The sequence below is a fragment of the Triticum aestivum genome, chromosome 6A, assembly GCF_018294505.1.
Source record: "Triticum aestivum cultivar Chinese Spring chromosome 6A, IWGSC CS RefSeq v2.1, whole genome shotgun sequence".
In the NCBI taxonomy this organism is placed as follows: Eukaryota; Viridiplantae; Streptophyta; class Magnoliopsida; order Poales; family Poaceae; genus Triticum; species Triticum aestivum.
In genome coordinates this window covers 560,332,152-560,345,770 of record NC_057809.1, presented here as the reverse complement: position 1 = coordinate 560,345,770, position 13,619 = coordinate 560,332,152, and positions in this window count along the sequence as shown.

The window sequence follows — 13,619 nt, the reverse complement described above, 5'->3', positions numbered from 1 at the left end:
ACTTGACTTGAGGCATGTAAGTGGATAAGAGTAAACGCTTGGCAATGTAAGGAGAACTTTTATTGCGGAGATCATCATTGATTGCTTTTAAGAACTCATGCTCTTGCTCAAGATTGATCTTTTCAAAGCGTAATTTCTCATGAGCTCTTAAAAGTTCTCGATGATCTTCGAAGATAGTTTCATGAGCTAACTTAAGAGTGTCTAGTTCTTTAGTTAGAGCCTCAATCTTCTCCTTATCATTGTCATTCGTTTTATCTTGATTAGCATGATTAATTGACGTTTCATCATAGTATTCATCACTAGAGTTGTCAACAAGCAAATCATCACCTAACAAGTCATCTTCATCACTATTGAAATCAACATACTCGGGGTGTGTTACCTTAGGACCTTTGGTCATGAAGCATCTTCCAATTCCTTCATTTGGTGAGTCAATGATGTCGTAGGAGTTGGTTGACACAAGTGCTAGACCGGCAACACCTTCATCTTGAGTATCTTCGGAGTCGGAGTGATAACTTCTCTCGGAGTGGCTGTCGGAGTCGGAGCCGGATACCCATTCACCAACATGAGCTTGATGTCTTCGTTTTGTGTAGCTCCTTGATGATTTTTCCTTCCTTTCCGAATCCTTGCTTCTCCGTGAGTATCTTCGTTCATAACGATCATCTCTACTCCTTCTCTCTCTTGGTGGTGATTCTTTGCTTCTTCGTTTTGGAGAATCTTCTCTTCTCTTGTAGGGAGCCGTACACTCATTGGAATAGTGTCCGGGTCTTCCACAACTGTAGCAGTTTCGCTTTCGACTAGAAGATCTTTTGTCATTGTAGGACCTTGACTTGAAGCTTCTATCTTTGCTTCTACTCTTGTAGAACTTGTTGAAGTTCTTCACCATTAAGCTCAATTCTTCATTGAAGTTTTGTTTCTCACTTGATGATGTAGGGGCTTCACATGAGGCTTTGTAGGCACCACTTGATTTGTTGTGAAGTTCCTCTTTATCCTTAAGTGACATCTCATGAGCAACAATTCTTCCAATCACCTCCGTTGGCTTGAGATCTTTGTAATTGGGCATCATTTGGATCAATGTGCACACGGTATCATATTTTCCATCCAAGGCTCTTAGAATCTTCTTGATGATGAATCTATCGGTCATCTCTTCACTTCCTAAGCCGGCAATCTCATTTGTGATGAGAGCAAGCCTAGAATACATTTCAGCGACACCTTCACCATCCTTCATTTTGAACTTGTCAAGTTGACTTTGAAGCACATCCAACTTGGATTCCTTGATGGAGTCGGTACCTTCGTGCATATCAATCAAAGTGTCCCAAATTTCCTTTGCATTCTCAAGACGGCTGATTTTGTTGAATTCTTCGGGGCACAATCCGTTGAAGAGAATATCACAAGCCTGAGCATTGTATTGCAACATCTTCAACTCATCCGCGGTAGCTTCACGGTTTGGTTCTTTCCCATCAAAGAAGTCACCTTGCAAACCAACACACACAATAGCCCAAACGGCGGGGTTATGTCCAAGAATATGCATTTTCATTTTATGCTTCCAACTAGCAAAATTAGTACCATCAAAGTAAGGACCTCTACGGTGATAATTTCCCTCGCTAGACGCCATACTCTCCTAGGTTGTGAAACCAAGGCTATGACCACCAAAAGCTATGGAGATCAAAGCAAATGGAGACCAAAGCTCTGATACCACTTGTAGGATCGAAAGTATGTCTAGAGGGGGGGGGATTAGACTACTTGACCAAATAAAAGCTTAACCTTTTCCCAATTTTAGTTCTTGGCAGATTTTAGCTATTGTAGGACAAGTCAAGCAATCATCACACAATTCAAGCAAGCATGCAAAGAGTATATTGGCAGCGGAAAGTAAAGCATGCAACTTGCAAGAATGTAAAGGGAAGGGTTTGGAGAATTCAAACGCAATTGGAGACACGGATGTTTTTCCCGTGGTTCGGATAGGTGGTGCTATCCTACATCCACGTTGATGGAGACTTCAACCCACGAAGGGTAACGGTTGCGCGAGTCCACGGAGGGCTCCACCCACGAAGGGTAACGGTTGCGCGAGTCCACGGAGGGCTCCACCCACGAAGAGTAATGGTTGCGCGAGTCCACGGAGGGCTCCACCCACGAAGGGTCCACGAAGAAGCAACCACCCACAAAGGGTCCACGAAGAAGCAACCACCCACAAAGGGTCCACGAAGTAGCAACCTTGTCTATCCCACCATGGCCATCGCCCACGAAGGACTTGCCTCACTAGCGGTAGATCTTCACGAAGTAGGCGATCTCCTTGCCCTTACAAACTCCTTGGTTCAACTCCACAATCTTGTCGGTGGCTCCCAAGTAACACCTAGCCAATCTAGGAGACACCACTCTCCAAGAAGTAACAAATGGTGTGTAGGTAATGAACTCCTTGCTCTTGTGCTTCAAATGATAGTCTCCCCAACACTCAACTCTCTCTCATAGGATTTGGATTTTGTGGAAAGAAGATTTGAGTGGAAAGCAACTTGGGGAAGGCTAGAGATCAAGATTCATATGGTAGGAATGGAATATCTTGGTCTCAACACATGAGTAGGTGGTTCTCTCTTAGAACATATGAGTTGGAATTGTGTATGTGTTCTGATGGCTCTCTCCACGAATGAAGAGGAGGTGGAGGGGTATATATAGCCTCCACACAAAATCCAACCGTTACACACAGTTTTCCAATCTCGGTGGGACCGAATCAACAAACTCGGTCGGACCGAAAAGGTAAACCTAGTGACCGTTAGAGATTTTTGGTGGGACTGACATGCAACTCGGTAGGACCGATATGGTTAGGGTTTGGGCATAACATAATCTCGGTGAGACCGATTACACAAACTCGGTGAGACCGAGTTTGGTAATAAGCTAACCAGAGAGTTGCTCAGGTAAACTCGATGGGACCGATTTGCTCTTTCGGTGAGACCGAAAAGTTACAAAAAGGAAACAAAGAGTTTACACTGCAATCTCGGTGGGACCGATTCGCTCTTTCGGTGAGACCGAAAAGTTACGAAAGGGAAACAGAGAGTTTGCAATCCCATCTCGGTGAGACCGAGATCCCTATCGGTAGAACCGAATTGCTAGGGTTTGGCAGTGGCTTATGACAAGTGAAACTCGGTGGCGCCGGATAGAAAGAATCGGTAGGACCGAGTTTGGCTTAGGGTTTAGGTCATATGTGGATATGGGAAAGTAGTTGAGGGTTTTGGAGCATATCACTAAGCACATGAAGCAAGAGGCTCATTAAGCAACACCTCATCCCTCCTTGATAGTATTGGCTTTTCCTAAAGACTCAATGTGATCTTGGATCACTAAAATATAAAATGAAGAGTCTTGAGCTTTTGAGCTTGAGCCAATCCTTTGTCCTTAGCATTTTGAGGGTTCCACTTTCACATCCATGCCATGCCAATCATTGAGCTTTCCTGAAATAGTCATCTTGGAATAGCATTACCTCAATGAGCTATATGTTGTTATGAATTACCAAAACCACCTAGGGATAGTTGCACTTTCAGTATGTCAGACGGATCGAGTGTCTTGAAGTCAGGACGTTCTTGAATCATCAGGGCTAGGGTGTCAAACGAGTTGTCAAGTGATCTCAAGAGTGTCTTGACGACTTCATGCTTGGTGATCTCAGTGGCGCCGAGAGCTTGAAGCTCATTTGTGATGTTAGTGAGTCGATCAAACATGAGCTGGACATTCTCATTGTCATTTGTCTTGAAGCGGTTGAAGAGGTTGCGAAGGACACTGATTCTCTGATCTCTCTGGGTTGAGACGCCTTCATTGACCTTGGAGAGCCAGTCCCAGACTAGCTTAGCTTTTTCCAAAGCACTCACGCGGCCATACTGTCCTTTGGTCAGATGACCACAGATGATGTTCTTGGCAGTGGAGTCTAGTTGAATGAATTTCTTGACATCAGCAGCGGTGACACCTTCACCAGCCTTGGTTACGCCATTCTTGACGACATACCATAGGTCGACAACAATGGCTTCAAGATGCATGCACATCTTATTCTTCCAGTAGGGATATTCAGTTCCATCAAAGATGGGGCATGTAGAGGAGACTTTAATTATCCCTGCAGTCGACATAGCTAAAACTCCAGGTGGTTAAATCGAATCACATAGAACAAGGGAGTACCTTGCTCTGATACCAATTGAAAGTGCGTTATATCGAGTAGAGGGGGGTGAATAGGCGATTTTTATGAAAGTCTTCAAAACATGGGAGTTTTGAAGACAAACGATAGAAATGAACCTATAACCATGCAGCGACAGGTAGACTACCCTAAACAAGCCATAGTCAAGTATTCAATGAAGTGAAAGCACAAAGACTAACATCAGTTAGGCAGTACGGATCAGGATGGAAGATAATATGAAACCAATCTGAACAAACAGTCACACAGTGAAGACAAATGGACAATGTAAATAGGCAATGACTTCACAAGGACCAACTATAAATAAAGAGATGGGAAGGATAGAACCAGTGAGCTTGGTGAAGACAAAGATTTGATAGACCAGTTCCAACTGCTGTGACAGTTGTACGTATGGTTAGGGCGGCTAGGTATTTAAACCTGAGGACACACAGTCCTGGACACCCAGTCCTGAACACGCAGCTCAGAACACTTAGTCCTCACCGTATTCCCCTTGAGCTAAGGTCACACAGACCTCACCCAATCACTCTGGTAAGTCTTCAAGGTAGACTTCCAAACCTTCACAGACTTTGTTCACCGGCGATCCACAATGACTCTTGGATGCTCAGAACGCGACGCCTAACCGGCTGGAGGATTCACAGTCCTCAAGTGTAATAAGTCTTCAGATCACACAGACAGGAAGACTTCAGTGATGCTTAACACTCTTTGGCTCTAGGTGGTTAGGGCTTTATCCTCGCAAGGAATTCTCTCTCAAAGGCTTCGAGGTGGGTTGCTCTCAAACGACAAAAACCATACTCTAACTCTGAGCAGCCAACCGTTTATGGTTGTAGGGGGTGGGCTATTTATAGCCACTGGGCAACCCGACCTGATTTGTCCGAAATGACCCTTGGCCACTAAGGAACTGACACGTGTTCCAACGGTCAGATTTCAAACACACACAGCAACTTTACTTGGGCTACAAGCAAAGCTGACTTATCCAACTCTGGACAAGATTTTCTCTCATAATCTTCACTCGAAGACATAGGATTTTGGTTAAGCATCACTTCATTCATTCTGACTGGTTCTCTTGGACCCCACTTAATAGTACGGTGGTTCCTATGACTCAACAAAGAAACACACAGAACGACGAAACTGCTAAGTCTTCGCGCTCCATAGTCTTCACGCGATGTCTTCTCTTATCATAGTCTTCAATGTGAATGTCTTCACATACCACCTCTGACTTCAATGTCTTCATACATTTTTAGGGGTCATCTCTGGTAGGAAAACCGAATCAATGAGGGACTTCTACCTGTGTTATCCTGCAATTATCACAAACACATTAGTCCCTCAACTAGGTTTGTCGTCAATACTCCAAAACCAACTAGGGGTGGCACTAGATGCACTTACACCTACGTTTTGGGTGTCCGGACTCCCGCAAAGCTCCCACACTTTTGTCTCCCATTTGCGGGAAAAATCGCGTCCGAACCACCCCGCAAATAGATACAAGTCGGTGTTGGATGGCTTTCACGGCCCGGACAACGCGTTCCGGAGATTTAGGGGTCCGCGAGATGCCCTAACACTACGTGTGGAGATTTACTCTGTCGCGAAGCACCGGCGTTGTGCTACTCCCTCCAGTCCTTTTTACTCCACGTATTAGATTTTTGACTAGTCAAACATTGCAAAGTTTGACCAATTTTTTATTAAAAAATATCAACATCTACAATACCAAATATATATACTATGAAACTACATTTCATCACGAATCAAGCAATATTGATTTGACATTGTGAATGTTGTTACTTTTTTCTATATGTTTGGTCAAAGTAGAGATACTTGAACTTTTGACAAAACTTATATGCAAACTAAAAATGGAGTAGTACACAAATGAAAAAGGAAAAAGTGTAATAGCTGACACCCCAAGGTTAAGTCTACAAGGCAGATGAAAATATACGGAAATATCAATTGCTTGACGTGTTTGAATTTTTCAAAGACGAGACTGGCCGATTGATGCAACAAGCAGCACTACGTACTTCAGACTTTTACATGGAAAATAAGATGAAAATAACAGGAAAATTTAGCAAAGAATACGTCATGTTCTGTAAATACTCTACCAACGGCACTCGAAGTTACAAAAACAGAGAAACTTGGATTGCATGTACGTGGAAAGTTGCAAGAATAATATAAACACAAATGAGAGCGCTCAACCTAAACAGGTTCGCTGGTCATAGTTAATCACTGCACTTGGGCAGCTGTGTTAGAGTTATATTAATATTGTCTTTTGGCCTTTTGCATTCTAGTCTATTGACATCCTCTTGTAGCCTTTTGGCATCCTCATGTATGTGTATATATGTTGGCTTTGACCTCCTAATAATACAAGTTGTTCTCCTCTCAACAACGCCAGCAGAATCAGCACGAAACACACGTATAGGTGTAGAGAACTGAGTGTGGACCATGGCGGCAAAACGCTTATAAATAGATAGAACCTCGCTACGAGAAGACATGAAGTAAAGCCAAGTGTAGCGAGAGAAATCATCTATAAAAATAATATAGTAGCGATGGCCCCCTTTGGAAGAAAAGGGAGCCGGTCCCCACACATCGGAATGAACTAAATCAAAAGGGCATTGAGTCACTAACTCGCTTGTAGGATAAGGTTTAGAACTGACGATGCCATAGGGAAGACCAGTTTGAGGATATAGGAATAGAGGACAAATGACTTGATGAGTTTACATCAATGACTTTGAGAAATTATATGAGATTATTTGGTGGATTATGAGGCTTTCATGTTGGTAGATGAACTTGGTGGGATCATTAATATAGAGTAGCATAGCTTTCATTACCCCTGGATAAATTGGATTTAGTGGGACAATTAAGATCGCAAGCTCAATTCTTGGAAGTATGAGGATTTGAATTAGCCAGGGGATATTGATAGGAGATAGTTGACATTATGATAATGACTTGGTGGAAACATGTAGGAATTATCGTTGGACATGAGATTTGGATTTAAGTAGGTGATCCTAGTTGAGTATAGATGTTGAGTAATTCTACATGGTTCGGAGTAAATCGGATTTAGACTGATGATCTCGATCACGATACCATGTTTCTTGGAGGACAATAAACTAGGAGATTGGATTAATTGTCGGAGTTGATATAAGCTTGACCTTGGAGTTTACTTGACCATGATAATGGAAATTGGTGGACTTACTATGGTAAAGATAGCCCTTTCAAGTATTTGGGGACTATAGGACATTAGAAGATTCGTGTGAGACACCATAGACATTGGATTTGTAGAATTAATGGATTATGTAGTGATTAATGGAAGTTAATGGGCTATTGGAGTTGATTCATAGGAAGGAAACAAGATCTTGGAGTGGCTTACGACGTGTTTCCTTAGGATAGAGATGCTTTATCATGGACCTTGGATCAATAGACTGAGCACTTGGATTGTCCTATTTTATTCCAGCTTGGAAGCTTGTGTGCTCTACCCATGGATTCTTAGGGGTAGCCACACATATGAGTTTGGGGATCGTAGACATATACGATTTTGTGACCTCCTCTTGGGAGTCATGAGGATATGAATAGCATGAGTGATGATTGGAGTTGACCTATACGAAATGATGCTTTCAGCGGTATAAGGTGATCTGTTTGGAGGACTAGATAGAACAATTGGCATCTCAGGAATTGTGCTCAAGGATAAACGTTCACTCGCACCCTAGAATCCTTGAAACCCTTAAGCCCTACCAAGCTACAACATGGTCGGACCATGACCGTGGGTCTTGACTCTAGATCGAGAATACCTTGGACCATACTCAACCGTGACCACCACCAATACCCCCATCCTACTTTATGTACCTCATGAACAAAGTCTTCATGGAGTACTTGGACAAGTTGGTTGTCATCTTTATTTTGGTAACATACTTGTCTACCCGAAGACGGAAGAAGAATCACTGAGCTGGTCAAGGCACATCTGAAGATCGCCATGTCCAGGAGGAAGAACTACACCAACCACCATCGTCAAGAAGTAAACCTCCGCATTGAAGACCAGGCATATCTGCAAGCCACTTCTCTCAAAGGAACCAAGCATTCCCATGACAAGGAAACCCACACCAAGATTCATCGGCCCTCTTCGAGATCACTGCAAGACGAAGAATAGACGGCTACCAGCTAGAGTTATCACTTGAGTCACCCACTGTGCACAACATTTTTCCACACGACACCACTCCGGAAACGTTTCCAACTTCCTAACTAGCCCGGTCTCTACAAGGACATCGACCACGAGCCATCGACCTCCAGCCCAATATGACCTACGAGAGAGACCCCAATTGCAATCTGGATCAAGCAGGACGACAAACACGAAGCCATTCCATCGAGTACTTCAAGGTTCAATGGAGCACCAAACGGAAGCAGAAGCAGTATGAGGACGTGAAGACTACCCCAAATCCAAGGGGGGTAGGTCTGTCACACCCTGATTTTCATGCCACAACACTTAAGCTAATAAATCATGATAAAATGTAGTTTGACAAAAACTTTTGAGTGTTTTGGACCTTGCCTTGTTTGGATTTTGTCTATTGTTTGCAAGTGCTCTAAAAATCAAATAAATCCTCCAACTCCTATACTTCATCTCCTTGCTCCAAACTCTTGAACCAATGATCATGCCATGTGTATAGAGAAATATATTATTTTCTTACAAAAATAATTTGGCCAAAAAGTATTTTCAAAAATTAGTTTTCCAAAAACCCCTGAATTAAGATTTGTACTGCAAGTACTTAATTCAGGGCAGTAAAAATCTTTCCAAAATTATGTTTGACTCCTATTAGATATAGGATACCCAGAAACCATAAAAATATAATTTTAAAAGTTATTTTCCTATTTGATTTAAAGGCTTTTTCTTAAGGCCGGAAATGGTCTTTAATAGGTTAAAATTATTTTAAAACTTTAAAAATATTTTACAAAAATCAGGGAAACTCAGTGGACATATATTTTCCATATATATATGAGTTTCAACACATGGTCATGTTCAAAATATTGGACAAAACCTCCCAAAACCATTTTCTGCCCATTTCAAGGATTTGAAATATTTCTACATGAAATATTTTCATAAAAATCCAAGAAAATTCTAACATGTCACATATGACATTTTTGATGATCTTGCCAAGTATCATGTCATCAAGAATAGTATAACCCCATGAAACCCTCTCAAAACCACTTCTGTCCTTTTTCAAGTTTGAACAACTTTGCACTGTCAAACATGTCCAAATACTCTCAAACTTGGTGCACATTCTCAAATGGTGTAATAATGCATCTAGACCAAATGGCACAGGTTGGAGAGAATGTTATCTTGATCAAAGTACCCCAAAACCCTCTCTGTCCAGAACCAAATTTGAACAAGTTTACATTGGAAACTTTCTCATTTTGATCTCAACTTTTTTGGACATGTTCAGAACCTCAAATGATGACACTACACTAAGTGGTGCATCAAGGAGAATAGATTTGCATGACTAAATCTTGGAAAGTCTATTTCTGTTGATTTCTAGGGTTTACCAAAGTTACATTGGCAACTTTCTTAAAATGGACTCAAACTTGGTGATCAACCTCAATTATGTGTGACACTCGATCCTGTTAATTCTCATGGCAAGTGGAATTAATTTTCTTGCCCAAACCAACAACAAACACCTTCTGTCATTTTCCCAAAATCATCATTTTTACCTCTTCCACTAATCTCCATGAGCCCAAGTTTTTACCACAGCTGCCCCAGGTCACCTTCTACCTCCAGTAAGTCTTGCCAGCTCTCAGATCAATCATGGAATAGGGTAAAACCCCACTTTCTCTCTCTGGACATCACATTTCTCTCTCTGTCTCAACCCTACCTCCCTCCTAGTGGTTCACCAGGGCATCCAAGTCCACCTCCCCTTTGTTTACTCACCTCACAAAGTCTCAAACACTAGTGGACACGCCCCTGGCGCATAAACAATGCCATGGCGTGCAGAGCTCGCGCTCTGGAGCACGCTACAGTGCTATCCGGCACTGTAGCACGCCCATTCCAAGGCCTCCCGTCGACCTTGGGCTCCGGAATCGTGTCCCCCGAGGACGCCTCGGAGTCCACGACACGCAACACTGTCGGCCCCTTCCTCCCTTGCCCTTGTTCTCCCTCCTCGAGCTCACCCGAGCGCGGCCTGGACCGTGCCCATGGTGCACCGGTGCCCCCTATATAGAGCCTCCCCCCAAGCACTCCCTCGACTCTTCTGGATCCCTCTCTCTCCCGTGCACCTCCCAGACAACATCCCTCTCCCCCTAGTGCTCTCCTGCCCTCTCCATGGCCGGAGTGCCGCCGCCGACCGCCGCTCGGATTCGGGCACCACGGCCTCTCTCTCTTCTCCCTACCCACTCCAGTACTCCCTCACCACAACCACGAAGCCCCCATCGCCTCCATTCTTCCCCAGGACGCCCCTGCGCTCGAAGCCGGCAATGGCCGATGCCATCCTCCGCCGTGGGCGAAGGCCCGCTCCCCTCCGAGGAAGCTGGCGCCCGTAGTGTGGCATCCCGGATGTGGCTCGTCTCCCCGAGCACGTCGGTAGCCGGATCACCGGAAACGGTGGCCGGTAGCGCCGGCAGTCGCCGTCGACATCCCTCTGCCTCGCCTCCTCTGCTTCGGGCGGGAGGTTGAGGACGATGCCGCGTCAGCTCGCTGGCCCCGCCTGTCGGCGGCAGCGGCAACCGAGCCGGCCCCGCAGGTCGGGTTAAGTGGAAGCGGGACCAGAGAAGCCGCTTGCCCCGCAGGGACGCGTACTTAGGTAGTACGCCTTCGGCGTGACCCTTCTTAGCCGCGTGGCCGTGCAGCTGGGCCGGCCCAGTGCGTTGTGGCGCTATGCTGCGCTCGGTGCGCGGTATAGGTATAACCCCCACTTCCTTTGTCTTTTTCTTTTTCCAGAAAATTGTAAAATCTCCCAAATATTCATATTAACTTAAGATTGAGCGATTCAAATTTCTAGTGACTCTATAAATCATGCTCTACCTCTTAGAGGAGCTTGCACATTTTTCCATAGAACCTTCCTTCACACTTATTTAGTAAATTCCAATTTTCTTAATTCTGTGAAAAACTTTAGAAAATCACAGAGAGCCCATTTTTGATCCAAATTCCATGATTCAAAATCCAAGGTGTCTATAAATTCAAAACTTAGTTTTGAACATTTTTACTAATACTTTCTGTATCACCTCAAATAATGGTCTATTTCTTCATATTTGTCAACTTTGCAAATCCATAGGAAAATCATTTCAACTCCAAATCCAGTGAAACCAATTCCTAGATGCTTCTAAAATCATCCTTTGTTAAATGGGTGCCTTTTCTCATTTTCAAAAAATATGTTTCTGTACACTTTTTGCAATTCCATAAACCCCTTGATTCCATCATATCAAAATATTTAGAAATATCCATTGATCCACTTCCAATGAAATCACTTTGGTCATTCCTCATATGACCAGAGGCATCCAATAAAAGTCAACTTCATATTTTTAGAGCACATTTATTCTTGCCTTGTTGTGTTGCTTATTGTGATTGTTTCCGACGTTAGTTGCCGAAGTAGATGGAGTACTTGGAGAAGGACCAGAAGATCTCAAGACTCTGATGAACCAGGCAAGCAGCCCTTTGACCATGATGAACCATTTTACATCATGATGGCATTTTCGTTGCTTCACTGAGTGCATGATATATTTTGAATGGCAACCTTGCTAGGCTTGCCTCCGTTGCATACTCCATTGATACTTGCATTGTTCATGACTCTACCCTTGCTTAGAGTTGTGTTGGTGGGTTGTAGAAATATGCTATAGTAGATGGCTACGCAAAGTGGGTCAGGGTTTTGCATGGAAAGAAACAAGTACGGGTTGACATACTTGTAAACAGCCCAGTGGGTGCCACTAATGCCCCTGGGAGATGATGATGAACTAGGTCACTACTTGGTGGAGAGGTAGTGTAACAAGGCTCGATAAAAGTGTTGTTTACAGAGACGGATTAGATTTAAGATTTGTCGACTGTCCCAACCTTACATGCGCAACCACTCTACCCTTATATGGGAAAGGGCATTATTGATTACCTAGGCCGATACTAGCTTGGAGCCCGCATTACTAGTGACGGGAGAGTTGTTGGTGCACTCTCTCGGGACAGGGTCGTGCCAGGTAGGGCGGACATGACTGTTTTCACAGGGCACCGGATACACCGTTGTGTCCCCTCTCGGATGTTACGATCTCGAGTGAGTCTCGTATGATGTACATCGTGAGGATACGGAACAATGAGTGGACTCCTTGTTAGTGTCGTCTAGGGAAAGATAGTGATCGGGTGCTTACCCCGGGTACTTGAGGTACCGCGGGTCGTGGATGACACGGAAGTTCCCCGGATCTTGTGGGTAAAGTGTGCAACCTCTGCAGAGTGTAAAACTATTCGAATAGCCGTGTCCACGGTCAAGGACAGTTGGGTGGTGCTGCTTAGACTATGTCCATATGTTTCTGACAAACAACAAGGTTTGGTAAATCTATTGACGTGATTCATGAGGAAGTCACGATGAGCTTGAGCATGAGTTGTTCATAACTTTCTCTCGATGTTGATGTCTGTAACCTCCTGATACTTGTTGCAGACGCATTCATATCCTTGATAAATGTTGATCATACTTGCATGAGAAAAACTAGCTTTCCGCAAAAATGCCAAATTAGCAGTAGTGCCTTGCATAATAATACTCAAAGCCCGACCACGGCAGAAGATAGAAAGAGAATGAAAGTCGTTCCCTATGCCTCAGCCATAGGTTCTATAAAGTATGCCATGATGTGTACCAGATCTATTGTATACCCGACACTGTGTTAAGCAAGGGAGTACAATAGTGATCTAAGAGTAGATCACAGGACAGCGGTCAAAATTATCCTTAGTGGAATAAGGAAATATTTCTCAATTATGGAGGTGACAAAAAGGTTCATCGTAAAAAGTTACGTCGATGCAAGTTTTGACACAGATCTGGATGACTCTAAGTCTTGATCTAGATACATATTGAAAGTTGGAGCAATTAGCTAGAGTAGCTCCGTGCAGAGCATTGTAGACATAGAACTCGCAAAATACTTACGGATCTATATGTGACAGACCCGTTGACTAAAATTATCTCACAAGCAAAACATGATCACACCTTAGTACTCTTTGGGTGTTAATCACATAAATGATGTGAACTAGATTACTGACTCTAGTAAACCCTTTGGGTATAGGTCACATGACAATGTGAACTATGGGTGTTAATCACATGGTGATGTGAACTATTAGTGTTGAATCACATGGCGATGTGAACTAGATTATTGACTCTAGTGCAAGTGGGAGACTGAAGGAAATATGCCCTAGAGGCAATAATAAAGTTATTATTTATTTCCTTATATCATGATAAATGTTTATTATTCATGCTAGAATTGTATTAACCGGAAACATAATACATGTGTGAATACATAGACAAACAGAGTGTCA